This window comes from Hypanus sabinus, chromosome 19, assembly GCF_030144855.1.
Source record: "Hypanus sabinus isolate sHypSab1 chromosome 19, sHypSab1.hap1, whole genome shotgun sequence".
Classification (NCBI taxonomy): Eukaryota; Metazoa; Chordata; class Chondrichthyes; order Myliobatiformes; family Dasyatidae; genus Hypanus; species Hypanus sabinus.
In genome coordinates, this window is record NC_082724.1 from 60,940,045 (window position 1) to 60,957,000 (window position 16,956).

General features: G+C 44.4%; 1 protein-coding gene across 1 annotated transcript in view; it reads left to right on the forward strand.

Annotated features, from left to right (window-relative positions):
* Positions 1–2,899: 2,899 nt before the first annotated feature.
* The window catches only part of ip6k1 (inositol hexakisphosphate kinase 1), a 117,054-nt gene continuing 102,997 nt past the window's right edge, over positions 2,900–16,956 (forward strand). The window contains exon 1 of the mRNA XM_059944527.1: positions 2,900–3,034. The gene's annotated coding sequence lies outside the window, so the exon portion shown is untranslated. The remainder of the gene's footprint in view (positions 3,035–16,956) is intronic.

The window sequence follows — 16,956 nt, forward strand, 5'->3', positions numbered from 1 at the left end:
TAACTTGGAGCCATTGGTAAGAGCTGAGAGTCTGGTGGGGACCGAGAGTAACATTCAATATGATTGTCAATGCCTTACAATTCTTTGTACAATAATTCTTAACTTGTTGAAGCAGTGAAATAATTTTATTTTCGTCCCAGCTAGTTTTGTCATTTCCAAGTCTGAATCCCAGAAAACGGTGAGCAAAACAGTTCCAAATTGTCTTACTGCTTATTTCTCTTCGACTATCAGTGAGAAAAATCACTACTTTTTCAACACAAACACATTCAACTGGTGCAATTTAAAAACTGTTCACTTTAAACTCATTGTAGTGTTTAATGGCCACATGTGCATGTGACTGACCAGTTAGAGAATGTTCAGCAACAGTCTCCAGCCTCAATTAAGTGGCATAGTGTCCCAAATAAACAAAGGCTTTTCATTCTAGAATGAAGGAGATGTCCCCCTTCTTCAAAGAAAGATGGTTTCCCTTCCTCCACCATCAACGCTGCCCTCAACTGCATCTCTTCCACTTCATGAACATCACCCCATCCTCCTGCCAACGTACCAGGGATTGGCTTCCTCTTGTCCTCACCCCACCAGCCTCCAGGTCCAGCACATAATTCTCCGAAACCTCTGCCACCTCCAACAGGATCCCACCACAACTTTCTGCTGTCTGCAGGGATTTCTCCCTACGTGACTCCCTTGTCTATTCGTCCCTCCCCACTGATCTCCCTCCTGGCACGTAACCTCGCAAGTGGAACAAATGTTGCATTTGCCCCTGCATTTTCTCCCTCACTACCATTCAGGGCTCCAAACAGTCCTTCCAGGTGAGGTGATATTTCACCTGTGAGTCTGTTGGGATCATCTACTGCATCCGGTGCTCCCGGTGTGGCCTCCTGTATATCAGTGAGACCGGATTGGGAGACCACTTCACTGAGCACCTACACTCCGTCCACCAGAAAAAAGTGGGATCTCCTGGTGGCCACTCATTTTATTTCCACTTCCCATTCCGACAAGTCAGTCCATGGTCTCCTCTGCTGTCATGATGAGGCCACTCTCAGGTTGGAGGAACAACACCTTATATTCCATTTGGGTAGCCTCCAGCCTGATGGCATGAACATCGATTTCTCAAACTTCTGGTAATGCTCCCCTCCCTTTGCCATTCCCCATCCCCTTCACCCTCTCTCACCTTATCTCCTTACCTGCCTGTCTTCCCCCTCTGCTCCTACCCTTTTCTTTCTTCCATGGCCTCTGTCCTCTCCTATCAGACTCCCCCTTCTCCAGCCCTGTACCTCTTCCTCCAGTCAATTTCCCAGCTCTTTACTTCACCCCTCCCTCTCCCAGTTTCACCTATCACCTTATGGTTCTTCCTCCCCTCCTCCACTTTCTTACTCTGATTCCTCATGTTTTTTCTCCCATCCTGATGAGGGGACTCAGCCTGAAGCCACGACTGTACTCTTTTCCACAGAAGCTGCCTGGCCTGCCGAGTTCCTCCAGCCATTTTGTGTGTTGCTTGGATTTACAGCATCTGCGGATTTTCTCTTGTTTGTGGAGGGAATCCTGATTATTTTCTCAATTAGTTTTTGATCCTTAAGAGTTGTCCCAAATAAGTGACTGTCCCGATTGACTGATGGCCCAATTCACCAGACTATATACTGTTTCGTTAAGGTTGTCGTATCCAGGGCCCGTAGTGGTGATAAGCTCCAACTACGTGTTCAAAGCTCCTAATAACTTCTGTCTCAAATAGCCTCTGGCAACCAAGTCCAGCTCCTGACTTTCGCTTGTGGCTTTGCTACTAGGACTGGCAGAACCGTTTCAGGACAGAAGGGGCAAGGGCAGGTTACGGGCAGCTGAAAACCAGTCACTTCGGGAAGACCGCAACTCATCTAGGAGAAGGAAAACTCTGATCTCAAACCTCCCCTGCCTTGAGGCTGTACCCTCTCATGGGGAAGGTGTTTGGGAGTAAACCCAGGGATAAAATCCAGAGGCTGTGTCCCCTATATCGAGTTCAACACAGACCGGCAATGTTCGCAACGTCGCTGGTGCCAAACTGTATCGGTCTCTGCCGTTCCTTTGGATTTATCAGTTGTGAGAAGAGGGGGAACCTGCCGCGTGGGCAACAGCTTGCTCTCCGTATTGTGCTGCCACGGCTGGCGTATCCATGGTCGACCTCTGTACAAGTATCCCAAAAATGGTGTTATACTTTTAAAAGTGGTAACACGACTGAATAACACCAAATGACACCAAGAATGTAAAGGTTTTTGCACTGTATTTTTCTACATGTATTTTATTATGAACAAAGTTTATTTTCGAAATTAAAAGTTTCCTTTCATATTGGCAAAAACGTTGAATTCCCCCGGCAGCTTGTTTTTGCTCTAGTTTACAGCATTTGCAGTCTCCACGTACTGATTAAAAAACCCATCTCCGTTGTTAGCAAAGTTTGATTTGCAGAGCCTGCAGGTAGTTGGCCCGCGAGTCGTGTATAACGTGAACAATTCTTGTTGAATTCTTCACCCGAGCTCAAACCTTTCACCGGCAGGCATTCCCTGGAATGGAGGTGCACTGAACTCCTAGTATAGCAAACGGAGCCTTCTCTAGGAAAACACAGTTCTGCCAGCATTTTGTGTTTTTATTTATTTCCAGCATCTGCAGATTCATTCGTGTTGCCTTCTCTAGGAAGTATGAGAGAAGCAAAGGTGGGAGGGGAAGAGACTTGGAACAGAGAATAAATAGACTCATTCAGGACTGGAATGAATGGGGTTAGACTCGTTTAGGGACTGCGGTGTGGAGGCGGTACCATAGGGCCAGCCTATGAATATTCATAACAGTAAAGCGATTTCCCCCTCTCTCCTCCAATCAGAGGACGTCTGACTGCATATTGATGAACGTGATTACGTCAGGAGGAAGCATGCGCGGGTCGTTGAACGTGATGAGGTGGCCGCGCGGATTTGGCCACCATCTTGTTTGTTTGTGTCTGGGTTTCCAGGCGGCGGTGGGCGGGCGCCCGTTGTCCTGTGGCCGAGTGAGGGAGGCCGGGAGCCGGCCCCTCGGCACGGTAAGTGCACCTGGCATGGTTCCACCCCGGTCTCGGCAGTAATGGAGTTACCGTTGGGGGAAGAGTCAGTGAGAGCCTTGCGGCCTGTTCGGGGTGGAGGTCCTTTGGGGAGTAGGGTTTATCCCGGGGACAGGGGTTTGGCTGGAATGGGCGGGGGGGGGGGAGGTGAACCGAGAGAGGGACATTAAGTTTGGATTGTACCGGAGAGGGGTGAGCAGATGGAGGATAGGGAGGGAGTAGGGGAGGTTGGGGAATGTGGATATCGCGGGGTCCCTCGGGAAGATGGGGTTAAGGGGGTGGGTGCCCCGGGTAGAGGTTGCGTGATGGCTAGGGAATGAGGGTTTGGGTGAGTGTGGCTGGTATCCGGGTGAGGGACGCTTAGTGAGGGGATAGTGGATGGTGTTCCAGGAAAGGGCCGGGGGGGGGGCGGGTTGTGGCTACAGTCTAGGGAACAGGGGGTTTGGGATAGAGGGAGTGGATAGCATCCTGGGTAGAAGGAATTTGTGGGCTGGGAAGTGGATGGTGTCTCGGGTAGAGGGGTTTTGTGGGGGTGGCTTGGGGCTGGGCGAGTGGCTGTGTCCTGGCGGTTTGGGTGGAGAGCTTCCGGGACAGCGAGGGGAATGGAAAACGGCCAGGGAGCAAGGCCAGTGGTCCCACGCAGAGGAGGAGTATGGTGAAAAGTGTGGTCTTCGTGAGAGTCGTCCTTCTGGCTAGCCCACGAGGAACATCCTTTAAGTAGAAGGAAGAGATTGCAGCGACAACACTGGTGTTTATGGCCTTACTAGCTGCTAATAAGCATTTGGATACTTGGATTTTGAGGCACGTGGAGTTACTTCAGAAAAGTGACGCTCAGATGAAAGACTGGCTATGTATGATCTTATTGAATAGTAGAGAATGTATAGTGGAGCAATAAAATTTGAGGATACTTAAAAGACAAATTTGCGGTAAAAAGTGATGGGATGTAGTGGCAAGAAACCATTTGACAATTTTAGCAATAATTTTTCAGCCCAGACATTTGTTTTGCAGGGAATAGAGCATTAATAGTAGTTGTAGGAGTATGTTCGTCAGTTCCTGTGGCCGTCTGCCTTTCAGATGGGTCCTGACTAGTCCAGTCTTGAACTCTTAATGTTGTCCCCCTGATCCTATCCTAATTTAAGTCTCTGTTAATGTAACGCAGTAATACATAGTTTCACTCTTTAAATAGTTTTTCATTATTTCTTCCAAAGTGGATAGTCTCATATTGTCCCACATACTCCATTTGCCAACTTTTGCGACCCCCCCCCCCACTTTGAGTCATCAGCAAATTTGGTTCTTCATTCTAATCATCAGTGTAGATTCTAAATAATTAAGACCCTACAATGCCCTATTAGTTACTGTTACATTGACATGAGTTTAATGTCAGACATGTGAGATTTAAAAGGGACAGCTTCATGCAAAGCATAGTTGGTATTTGGAAACAGTTGCTGGAAATAGTTGCTTGCAGTGGGCACGTGAGCAACATTTAGAAGCCATCTAGGTAAGTACAGTGGATAGGAGATCGGCCAAATGCGGGGACATGGAACAACTCGGTGTGTAATACAACATGATGAGTTGTGCCAAAGGGCTCTTACTCTGATTACTAATATGGTGTCAACCCATTTATTCCAACTCTTCTGTTTGTTAGCCCCTCCCCCTTCCATGCCAAGATATATTCACCCCAGCCTTGTGTTCATGAGCAGTAATCTTTGACATAGCACCTTGTGCCTTCTGAGAAACCAAACACAAAAATGCTTTCTTCTAGTTTATTCTATTTTCAACTATTTCTATCTTCAACTTTGATGGCGGGGGGGGGGGGGGGGGGGAAGCAGTGATGAGCTGATACAAAGCCATTCTGGCCATGTTGCATTTGTGACATTTTGGATATGAACTCTAAATTTAACATTGTAAAATATGGCAGTGATTACATGCATAGTTTGGATCAGTGTCAAGATACAGATTGGTTAAACATTTTGGCAGAGGAATAGCTGATGGAAATTAATCCCACAAGTAAAAATGTATTTTGGGGATGCAGGTGCAACAGGAAATTATACAGCAAATGGCAGAGTCTTAGGAACTTTCTACAGAGGGATCTTGGGTTGACAAGTAGTTTCAGCTGTAATGATAGGAAATGGAGGACTATGTAGGAGGGGAGAGTTAGATTGATAAGAGTAGGTCATAGGATTGGGAGATGTAGAATCCTTCTTAGAGTTAAGAAACTGTAAAGGGTAAAAAAAAAACCCTGATGGGAGTTATATACAGGCCTCTGAAGAGAAGCCAGGATATGGGATACAAGTTATGACAGAAGATAGAAAATGCAGGTTAAAAAAAGTTATGATAAGCATGGGAATTTCAATTTGCAGGTTGATTGGGAAAATCAGTTTGCTGGGTGCCGAGAGGGAATTTGTAGAATGCCAACAAGATAGCTTTTTAGGGTAGCTTGTGGTTAAGCCCGCTAGAGGAATGGCAATTCTGTTAGGGTATGACCCAGTTTCGATTAGGACGCTTAAGGTAAAGGAGACCTTAGGAGATAGTGATCCTAACATAGAATTCACTCTGCAGTTTAAGAAGGAGAAACTAAAATTTAATGTATCAGTATTACAGTGGAGTAAAGGGAACTACAATGGCTGGAGTTTCTAGGACAATTAGAAGGTGCAGGAAAGATGCACTCTAAAGATGAAGTATTCTAAAGAGAAGATGAGACAACATGGCTGACAAAGGAAGTCAAAGAGAGGGCATGTATAGCAAATATTAGTGGGAAGGTAGAGGATTGGGAAGCCTTTAAAAATCAACAGAAGGCAACTAAAAAGTCTTAAAGAGACGAAATATGGTAAGCTATCCAATAACATAAGAGGATGCGAACAGCTTTTTCAGATATATAAAGACTGAAACAGAGACAACAGTGAACAACACCGGACTGCTGGAAAATGATGCTGAAGAGGTAGTCACGGGGGAACAAAGAAATGGCAGAGGAACTTAGGAGGTATCTTCTGTCAGTGTTCACTGTGGAAGACTATAGCAGAATGTGAGAATGTCAGGAGGCAGAAGTGAATGTCATTGGTACAACCAAGGAGAAGGTACTTAGGAAACTGAACTGTCTGAAGGTAGATAAGTCACCTGGTGGACCAGATGGACTATGAAAGAGGTAGCTGGAGAGATTGTGCAAGCATTAATAATGATCTTTTAAGAATTGCGAGGTTCAGGAGGACTGGAGAATTGCAGATGTGACACCACTCCTCAAAGGGAGGGAGGCAGAAGAAAGGAAATTGTAACATAGGCCAGTTAGCCTGACTTCAGTAACTGGAAAGGTTTTAGAGTCTATTGTTGAGGATAAAGTTTCAATGTACCTTGAGGCACATGATAAAGTAGACCAAAGTCAGCATGGTTTTCTAAAGGGGAAATCTTGCCTGACAAACCTTCTGGAATTCTTTTGAGAAAATAACAGGCATATTAGACAAAGGAAAGTCAGTGACTTCTTATTTTAAGTTTTCACAAAGATGCTGCATGTGAGGCTGCCTAACAAAATAGGAGCCCATGATATTATGGAAAATGTACTAGAGTCGATAGCAGATTGGCTAACTGGCAGGAAGCAAAGAGTGGGAATAAAGGGGTCTTTTCTGATTGGCTGCTGGTGACTTGTGGTGTTCCACAGGGGTCAGTGTTGGGACTGCTTGTTCTGCATTTATGTCAATGATTTGGATGAAGGATTTAATGGATGGTGGATGATATGAAGATGGGTGGAAGGTCAAGTGTTGAAGAAGCAGGGTGTCCTCAGAAGGACTTGGATTGGAGAAATGAACAAAGAAGTGGCAAATGGAATATAATGTAAGGAGGTGCATGGTCATGCACTTTGGCAGAAGGAATAAAGGCATGGACTATTTTGTAAATGGGGAGAAAATTCTAGTAAGGAAGGCAAGTGCAATGTTGGCATCATTTCGAGAGGACTAGAATATAAAAGGGAGGATGTAATGCTAAGGCATTGACCAGACCATATTTGTAGAGAGCAGTGTTGAGTCCCTTATCTAAGAAAGGATGTTCTGGCATTGGAGAAATCCAGAGGAGGTTCTCAAGAATGATCCCAGAAATTAAATAGTTAACATATGAGGAGTGTTTGATAGCTCTGGCTGAAGTTTAGAAGACTGAGGAGCATCTCATTGAAACCTGTTGAATACACTGGACAGCAAATTTTTTTGGAAGTGTTGCTTCCTCAAAAATTTCTTGTTTATTATAAATCACTTGAAGCTGAACACATCATTTCAGACTACTTGTATCACACAGGAATTTGGAGAAATAAGGAATGAATTTTTATTGCATATAGTGCATTTAATTGCATAACGGTATTGACGCTTTGCAATACCTGTAGTTCAACTAAGCTAAAAGTTATTCAATTACAGTTAGTTATAGCTATGTTGCCAGATTGTGTCGTAAACCTGAGGATTGAGTTTAGTTGATTTTCATTTGTTCTCCATGTCTGAGGCTTCTCGCAGAATTCAGCCAGCATTGATGGATTCTAGTTGCATGAAAAACCATTCAGTAACCATGATGTCCTGGTGCTCGTCACTGACAGCGCCAGAATTTGCAGGGAAGGATTCTAAATAACAATCTTTCTACAGTCAAAGACATTTGGATCACATTTCTTCCTCATTTTGGTGTTTGATCTGAACAGCAATTGAACCTCTTGAGCATACCTATGTACTTTGATGTATTCAGTTGCTGCTGCATGATTAGCTGAAAAAATATTTGCATTAACAAGTGGTTATACCTAATAAAGTGGCCACACAGTGTACATGATAGTGTCTTTATTTCCTCTGGATCTGGACTCAGCTGCACATGAAAGTACTTCGCTACAACCTAAGTGGCAAATAGGAATGCACTAATACACTAATCCCTTACATTGATTTTACTACAAACTGGGGGTGATTGTGGCTAGATCCATGTAGAACACTAGAGTGCATGAAGCGAAGCCATTGCTTTGTGTCTGGGTACATCTGGTCACAGGGCTAGCTACTGGAGAGCCTCTTACTGTCTTTCAGTTAGTCCTGACGAAGGGTCTCTGCCCAAAACGTCGATTGTGCTTCTTCCTATAAATGCTGCCTGGCCTGTTGCGTTCCACCAGCATTTTGTGTTATGTTGCTTGAACTTCCAGCATCTGCAGATTTCCTCGTGTTTATTGGAGAGCAATGCTGGGACCATTTTCTGAAAGAGTATGTTGTGGAAACGAGTTAAATTGCTAAGCTTATTGTAAGGAATCCTCTGGGAAAATATGGAATAATTTTATATGCATTTTGAGAGCTGAAGAATTTAAGGATATTATTCAATTGCAGTTAGCTATAGCTATGTTGCCAGATTGTGTTGTAAGGCTGAGGATTGAGATAAACAAGCTGCTGAATAACTCATCAGGGTAGAGCTGCATCTATTGGGAGTGAAGGTTGGGAGGGAGTTGTTAACATTTTGGGTCAAAACACTGCATGAAGAGGAGAGATAGCCAGTACAAAGAGGAGAGTAACTGTGTTGAGACAGGAACCAGGGTGATTGATGACTGAGAAGAAGTGAAATATGTGGATTGGATGCTTTAGGAAGCACGATTGCGGCTTCAGTAGAACAGAGTGATCTAGGAATGATGGTGCATTGTTCCCTGAAGGTGGAATCTCATGTGGACAGGGTGGTGGTGAAAGCTTTTGGTATGCTGGCCTTTATAAATCAGAGCATTGAGTATAGGAGTTGGGATGTAATGTTAAAATTGTACAAGGCATTGGTAGGGCTGAATTTGGAGTATTGTGTACAGTTCTGGTCACTGAATTATAGGAAAGATGTCAACAAAATAGAGAGAGTACACAGAAGATTTACTAGAATGTTACCTGGGTTTCAGCACCCTAAGTTACAGGGAAAGGTTGAACAAGTTAGGTCTTTATTCTTTGGAGATCAGAAGGTTGAAAGGGGACTTGATAGAGATATTTAAAATTATGAGGGGGATAGATAGAGTTGACGTGGATAGGCTTTTTCAATTGAGAGTAGGGGAGATTCAAACAAGAGGACATGAGTTGAGAGGGGGCAAAAGTTTAAGGGTAACACGAGGGGGAATTTCTTTACTCAAGAGTGGTAGCTGTGTGGAATGAGCTTCCAGTAGAAGTGGTAGAGGCAGGTTCGATATTGTTATTTAGTGTAAAATTGGATAGGTATATGGACAGGAAAGGAATGGAGGGTTATGGGCTGAGTGCGGGCCAGTGGGACTAGGTGAGAGTAAGAGTTCGGCACGGACTAGAAGGGCCGAGATGGCCTGTTTCCATGCTGTAATTGTTATATGGTTATATATGGCTTAGCTGAAATCATGTACATCAGGGTTCTAAAACAGGTTTGCAAGGTCAAGATGCCACAGTTAGGCTGCTGCCTCATAGTCAAGTTTGGTATTGACCTAGGGCGCAGTGTTTGTACATTAATAACAAGGAGAACCAAAGAGGAATTGGTAGGCATTTGTGTGAGAAAATTGATTACAGGGATACAGAGAATAATGCACAGGGAATTGGCTTGAGGGGATTTCATGCCAGGCTCTGGCAAGGAGACTGCGGGGAAAAATTAACCACCTTCAGTAAAATTATGTAATAATTCAACAGTTTTTTGGATTCTGATCAGTCCTGGTACATTGGATGTTGGAAACTGTAATGCATTAAGAAAAGGGGACAAAAAGGACCATCAGGTGGCTTGACATTAGCTGTTGGAAGGTGCTGAGCCATTTTTAATGAACTGGTAATGACATTTCATAATATGATTAGGTAGAATCAAAGGGAAAATTGCATTTGACAAATTTAATAGCTTTTGATAGATAACGGCTGCTACATCGTGCTCAGGAGTTGTGTATTGTTAGAAGATGAGTTAAATCAACAATAGGAATAAAGGGTTGTGGTACAACAGTCAAGGTTTTGCTTCTCAACTGTCAATTGATACTAATAATTTAGATGAAAAGGTAGTGTAGTGCATACAAGTTTGCAGATGATACGTTGCTTAAATGGATGCATGAGCTGAGGAAGACACAGCACATAAAGTGACTTAGATGAGTAACCAATAGGGCAGGACAATGGCAGATGGATAAAATGGAGGAAAATAATAAGTATAATTGAGAGAATGGAAAGCAATGCTTTATTAATAATATGCAAAGGTGTATTAGTTCATAAGATGTAGAAAGTCAATTTCTAAGTAAGGTAATTAGTTTAGGAAGTTAAGAAAATGTTGGATTTTCCATACCAAGGAGGTTGCATGGTAGAAGTATAGAAATTGCTAATATTGTACAAGTCTTTGAACTGGAGAGCTGAGTGTGGCTTTGATCTCTAAAAGTGATTAGGAGTCAGTGCAGCACAGATTCATGAGATTGGTTTAAGAGCTGAGGGGTCTGTCCTGTGAAGGACAAGTAAGTTTATAAGAATGAGATGATATCATTGAAGTGCAAAATGTTTTGGCGGATTGATAGGTGAAATGTAAAGCAATTTTCTTTTTTCAGCCCTGAAATTAGGGGCTGAGAAGTTGGCTGTTTTTGGTAAGGATAAGAAGGGTTTTTTTTAACAAAAGATTAGAAACGTTCAAAATATTCTACCTTGGATGCCTCAGTTGAGTATATTCAGTTTAGAATTTTGACTTGTTTCACCTGTTTCCTTTGATTCCCATCAGGAGTATGATACAGTGATTGTCTGTTTCACTGTGTTCAATTCCAAGTTTATATTTTGCAGAGGTACTGCGTGTCAACAGGCCTTTCTGGCCCATCGAGCCTGTGCTATCCAATTACACCTATGTGACCAGTTAACCTCCTCATCTGTGGGAGGAAACCAGAGCGCCCAGAGAAAATCCACGCAGTCATGGTGAAACTCCTTAGAGATAGTGGCAGAATTGAACCCGGGTCATTGGTGCTATAATAGTGTCACACTATTAATTACTCTACTGTGCTGTCTAAATATTGTATATTATTTGCTACATACTTGAAATAACTTGTATAGGCTAAAGGACTGATAGGCCAGCTGTTCACTCCACTCAGTTAATAATGGAGGACTGAGAAATGCTGCATGAGCTCCCAGTACATTGTGACATTCTGTAACTGCCACACGGTAGCATAGCATGATACTATTCCAGTACCAACGACCTGTGTTCAACTCAGCCACTACCTGCAAGGAGTTTATAGATTTTCCTTTGACTCTGTGCTTTTAAGATTTTAAATAATGATGATGAGAAATTTCAGAGTTAATCCAGGAATTTAACCTTTATATCTCCTGTATTTGAGGACAGATGATACAGTTTAATGTTCACATTCTCAATCAGTAGTGTGCCTGAGGATAAACTATAAAAGTTTATTTATAACACATGCACAAAGGTACAGACAAACAATATAAGATAGTAGTTACACTCAAATTGCAATATGGCTACTACAGTCAATACTGTGGACTGCTCACAGAAATCCCCTGATGTGCCCATCGAGGCCACATTCTCTGTCCAAGATCAGCCTGCCAGGGACATATCCTCGGAAAAGGGGCAGGCATTTGGCCTGGGCAGCACCCTCCACTTTCTGCTGCCTTGACCCGTGGATAGCCATCTTGGCCAGGCCCAGGACCAAGCCCACCAGGGTTCTCCTCATGTTCCGAGCTGGGTGCCTGTAGATGAGGAGCGCGGGGCTAAAGTGCAGCCAGAACCTCAGCAGCAGCCCCTTGAGAAATTCAAAGAGCGGCTGCAACCTCTTGCACTCTGTGTATGTGTGGTATACAGTCTCCTCCCACCCGCAGAATGGACAGGTGGACAATGAACCTGCTCAGGAATTTGCTATACGGGATTGCCTGGTGCAACACATCCCACTCCAGGTCCCCAATGTACGGGGGAGGGGGGGGGGAAATCCCTGCGTAAAGTGACTTCCACTGGGGACCTCCTCCGCTGCCAGACGGTAACACGAGCTGCCTAGGTGAGTCCAGTCGGCAGACGAAGGTGAGGAAGGGAAAGGTGTGCAGGAGCAGCCACACAAGAAATGTTTCGGAGCATCATGGTGGGCAACCCTGCGAGATGGCTCACGTTATGTGGGACCCTCTCTTGTGTGGTCTCCCAAGGCCTGGGTCCGAGGAACACCTCCAGTGATGGTGCAGCCAGAACCCCTCCACTTCCCCGTGCCCTCCCGACATCCACTGTAATAGGATCGGGACCAGTCCGTCCAGCAGCCAGAGCACCCTGCCTGGATGAGGCCAGACCCCAAAACCTCCACATTTCCTAGTAGAAGCAGGGTAGGTCCCACAGAGTGGCACGGCCAATGCCATCTGCCGGGATCCACTTGCCCTCCTGTAGGTGGCGTCCCCAGCGGAGAAAGTGCATCGCCAGCATGTTATCTCGGTGGCTGGTCGCAGTACATGCGTCTCTGCAGGGTCCTGAGGCAGAGCTGCTAGCTGGGTGTGCACACACACTAAGGACTGGCTGCCCTCTGCGATTGTAAGACTCAGGACTGCTGCGGGGACCCAACGCCTCCTATTTTGCCAGAAGTCGTCCACCAGCTTCTTCTGGGTCCTGGACATGAATGCCATGGGTGGGATCAATGCAGACTGCAGGTACCACACCATGGAGGTGACCAGCTGATTAATGACTAAAGCCCTCCCCGGAATGAGATTGCACGAAGGAGGCCCAACCAGCGCCCCAGACGGGCAGAGATATGCAACTCCAAATCCTGACAGTTCACCAGTCAGGCTTCCTCAGTTGAGCTCGGGCAGACCCCCAAGTAGGAGGTGTGTGGTGTTCCACGCAAGTGACCTTAACCCTTCTGGTAGGGAGTCCAGCAAGAGGCCCACACTCTTCTCCCTGTTGACCCTTGCAGAGGACGCTGCTGAGAAGACCTGTTGGCATTCTCGCATCCTCTGCAGGTCAACTGGGTTGGTGAGCATAAGGAGAGTGTTGTCAGCATAAGTCAAGAGGATGACCATGTCAGGTTTGCACAGAACCAAACCCATTAACCTGTTGCAGAGAAGACACAGGGATGGCTCCACCCAAACTGAATAAACTGTGCCGACATGAGCAGTGACGCCCCTCTCCCCCCCCCCCCCCCCCCCAAATCACGAGGTGCTGTCAAGGACCCGTTGACCTTCACTGGGCTCTCTGCAGCAGTCGGATGCAGGCCAAAAAATGTGTTCTGTGCCTGAATGCTCGCACAGTCCGAGAAAGGTAATTGTCCACCCTATCAAACGCCTTCTCAGCATAGTAACACTAGTAAGGAGGATCGACATGAAATTTCTCAGCAGTGAACCTCATGTATGTTACCTTTGCACTGAACAGTTACATTGTTGGAAGAGCTTACTACACAGAGGTTATAGAGAAACGTCTCCAATCGGAGCACCCCAAGTAACCTATATTAAAAAAGAGCAAGGTAGCTTTACCTATTACACAAATCTATATACAGCATTCTTAAAACAATATAACTGAAATTATTTTAATGCAGTTTGTGAGGGCTTGCTGTCTGCAACATGGTGTCACATTTGTTTGAAAACAACATGGGCCAAACAAGTACTTCATTGAATGTGAAAGATATTCTGTAAACATTAAAGGCTACAGGTGGTACCTGGACTTCCAAAGCTGAGTACCCAATATTTCTTGCCACTTAACTACCCTGTATTTTGCTTGCCAGCCTTGGACCTAATATGATCATTGACTTAGTAGCCATTGTGGTTATGTTTTGTATGATTTTTTTTAAAGATGGCTTTGTTCAATGCTAGCCTTTGGAAGCATTGCAACAGAATTTGCATTTTCAATGTTCCATGGCATAGTTACCTTTCCATTTTTGAGGTCACATCTTGCAGTATAGCTGAATGAATGATGGTCTTGTATATTTTCCCACAAAAGCTGTTGGGAGGCTCAGCTTCTAGTTCCTAAGAGCTTGAGGAATTCTGCCCCCAGGCTACGGCCATACTAGACCGGATAAATCTGTAACCGAAGCTTTTTCTCTTCGTTTTAACTCTCCGTCCACATTGAAACAGCGTTTTTCTCCTCCGAAAATGGAGCTTTTCTAAAACGCCCTCCAGAGTGTGTAAATTTGAAAACGCCAGTTGGGCAGAGTAATATGGTCAGGGTAGCCGGATATTTTAAAAAATGTGGTCATGACATGCTAGAACAGATGGTGACGGCAGTGCGGCATTTCGTTGTTTTCCTGAACGCAACCTAACAGTTTCAGAACAGACGACAACGAGACTGAAGCCAGATGAGTTAGAAATATACTCACCAAATGCTTTGACCCATAGCTTACTGAATAAATAAGTATACTCACTTTGCCCTGTTTTCTGTCCTTGCTCGTATGAAGGTGGTTTACCTATTTATGCAAGTACTTCTCTGACAATAGATGTGTAACAGCCAAATGTAACATTGTTTAGAAATACAAGGTAACACAGATGCAGACATGTTTTATACATTTAACAAGGTGCTTTATTAAAACAACAGAGTTAGTCAGTTTTTCAGTGTTCGTTGTCAGCTGGTTCATACTGTCCGTGAACTCCCTGTCGGTTGCCTCAGTAAGCTCCAGTATTTTAATTTTAAGTCCTTCTGCGCAAGAGCTGGTCCATCACGTGGTAATTTCCTTTTAAGTTTTAAGTTTTTCTAGTCTGGAACTGCACAAATGAATACTTTCACAGTGAGATGCGACTCCAAGCTTGTTTTCTATAGATGTGTCCTGCACATGCCCAGTAGGAGGAGATTTGCCCAAATACCTGTTTTACTATGGAGGGAGGTATTTTCAAAAACGCTTGGTGTGGATGCCTATCGTTTTTATGCAAAACCAGCGTTTTCAAAATTACCCGGTTTAGTGTGGACGTAGCCCCAGCTACATTGAATAATAATGGAAGGTGGCATTTTATAAACATTTTGGATTTTTTCCTTAGTTTGCAAAATACTAAAAGTCTTTTACAGGATTTTATGTAAAGCTGACTTCTAGATCAAATAGTACCTGGATGAAGATTATTAAATGTTGCCCTTTCCAGTTTCATGTGGGAGTTGTAATGGGCAATTACTAATCATGCATGTGGATTATTCAGCCAATCCTCTCACATCTGAAATGGCATCTACCTTTCAACACTGCCTGAATTTACAACATAAAATATATAAAGAATGTGACTTTGTTAAATGTACCCTTATAGAATTCAGTCATGTGTTTGTGACAGAATCTGTTTCACTTTTTCTTTTAATTTTCTTCTCTGTGCTTAAAGAAATGTTGACAAATGCAGGTCTTTGCTGTTGAATTATTATCTGTTTCTGCTAATGCTTCCTTTCCTGTCTCCCCTACACCCCACAAGTTCCCAGAGGGGTGTGCAGTACTTGAAAGTTCCTTCTATGCCTGTTGCCTTTTGATCAACAATGCACTGATTTTTCTTGCTAAACATCAGATTAGATGGAGACAAATTGATGTGGGTAGAAGGGGAGGAAAGAAATTGGTCAGTATGTTGATGGGGTAACTTGAAGGAAGAATGCTAAGTATAAACACCATCTCTGTTCACAATGTACAAATTGGCCAGAGTAGAATGGTTTTCCTTTTTTTCTTGTAGATGGGTCATACCTGGGCAATTCTCCATTATGTTGGTCTCATGTCGGTGTTCTATCTGTACAGGAAGGAACCTGAACATACCCATCTTTGATGTTGAGAATGTTTCCCGAGTTGCCTACTTATCAACTGTTCAATTGTACATGACCATTCATGGCAGGTTTGCAGAGTTGCAGTTGGATTCATTGATAGTGACCCTTAGTGAGTTACGTGCTGTTCCCATGGTATTGATCGTGGCCATTAGTGGGTTACGTGCTGTTCCCATGGTACTGATTGTGGCCTTTAGTGGGTTACGTGCTGTTCCCATGGTGTTGATAGTGACCCGTGGTGGGTTACGTGCTGTTCCCATGGTATTGATCGTGGCCTTTAGTGGGTTACGTGCTGTTCCCATGGTGTTGATAGTGACCCGTGGTGGGTTATGTGCTGTACCTATGGTATTGATCGTACCCTTTAGTGGGTTACGTGCTGTTCCCATGGTATTGATCGTGGCCCTTAGTGGGTTACGTGCTGATCCCATGGTATTGACCGTGGCCATTAGTGGGTTACGTGCTGTTCCCATGGTATTGATAGTGACCCTTAGTGGGTTACGTGCTGTTCCCATGGTATTGATCATTGCCTTTAGTGGGTTACATGCTGTTCCCATGGTATTGATAGTGACCTGTGGTGGGTTACATGCTGTTCCCATGGTATTGATAGTTACCCTTAGTGGATTACGTGCTGTTCCCATAGTATTGATCGTGGCATTGAGTGGGTTACGTGCTGTTCCCATGATATTGATCGTGGCCTTTAGTGGGTTACGTGCTGTTCCCATGGTATTGACCGTGGCCCTTCGTGGGTTACATGCTGTTCCGATGGTATTGATCGTGGCCTTTAGTGGGTTACGTGTTGTTCCCATGGTATTGATCGTGGCCTTTAGTGGGTTACGTGCTGTTCCCATGGTATTGATCGTGGCACTAAGTCGGTTACGTGCTGTTCCCATGGTATTGATCGTGGCCTTTAGTGGGTTACATGCTGTTAGCATGGTATTGATAGTGACCCTTAGTGGGTTACGTGCTGTTCCCATGGTATTGATAGTGACCTTTAGTGGGTTACATGCTGTTCCCATGGTATTGATAGTGACCCGTGGCGGGTGACTTGCTGTTCCCATGGTATTGATCGTGGCCCTTAATTGGTTACGTGCTGTTCCCATGGTATTGATGGTGTCCTTTAGTGGGTTACATGCTGTTGCCATGGTATTGATAGTGACCTGTGGTGGGTTACATACTGTTCCCATGGTATTGACCGTGGCCCTTAGTGGGTTACGTGCTGTTCCCATGGTATTGATCGTGGCCTTTAGTGGGTTACATGCTGTTCCCATGCTATTGATCATGGCCTTTAG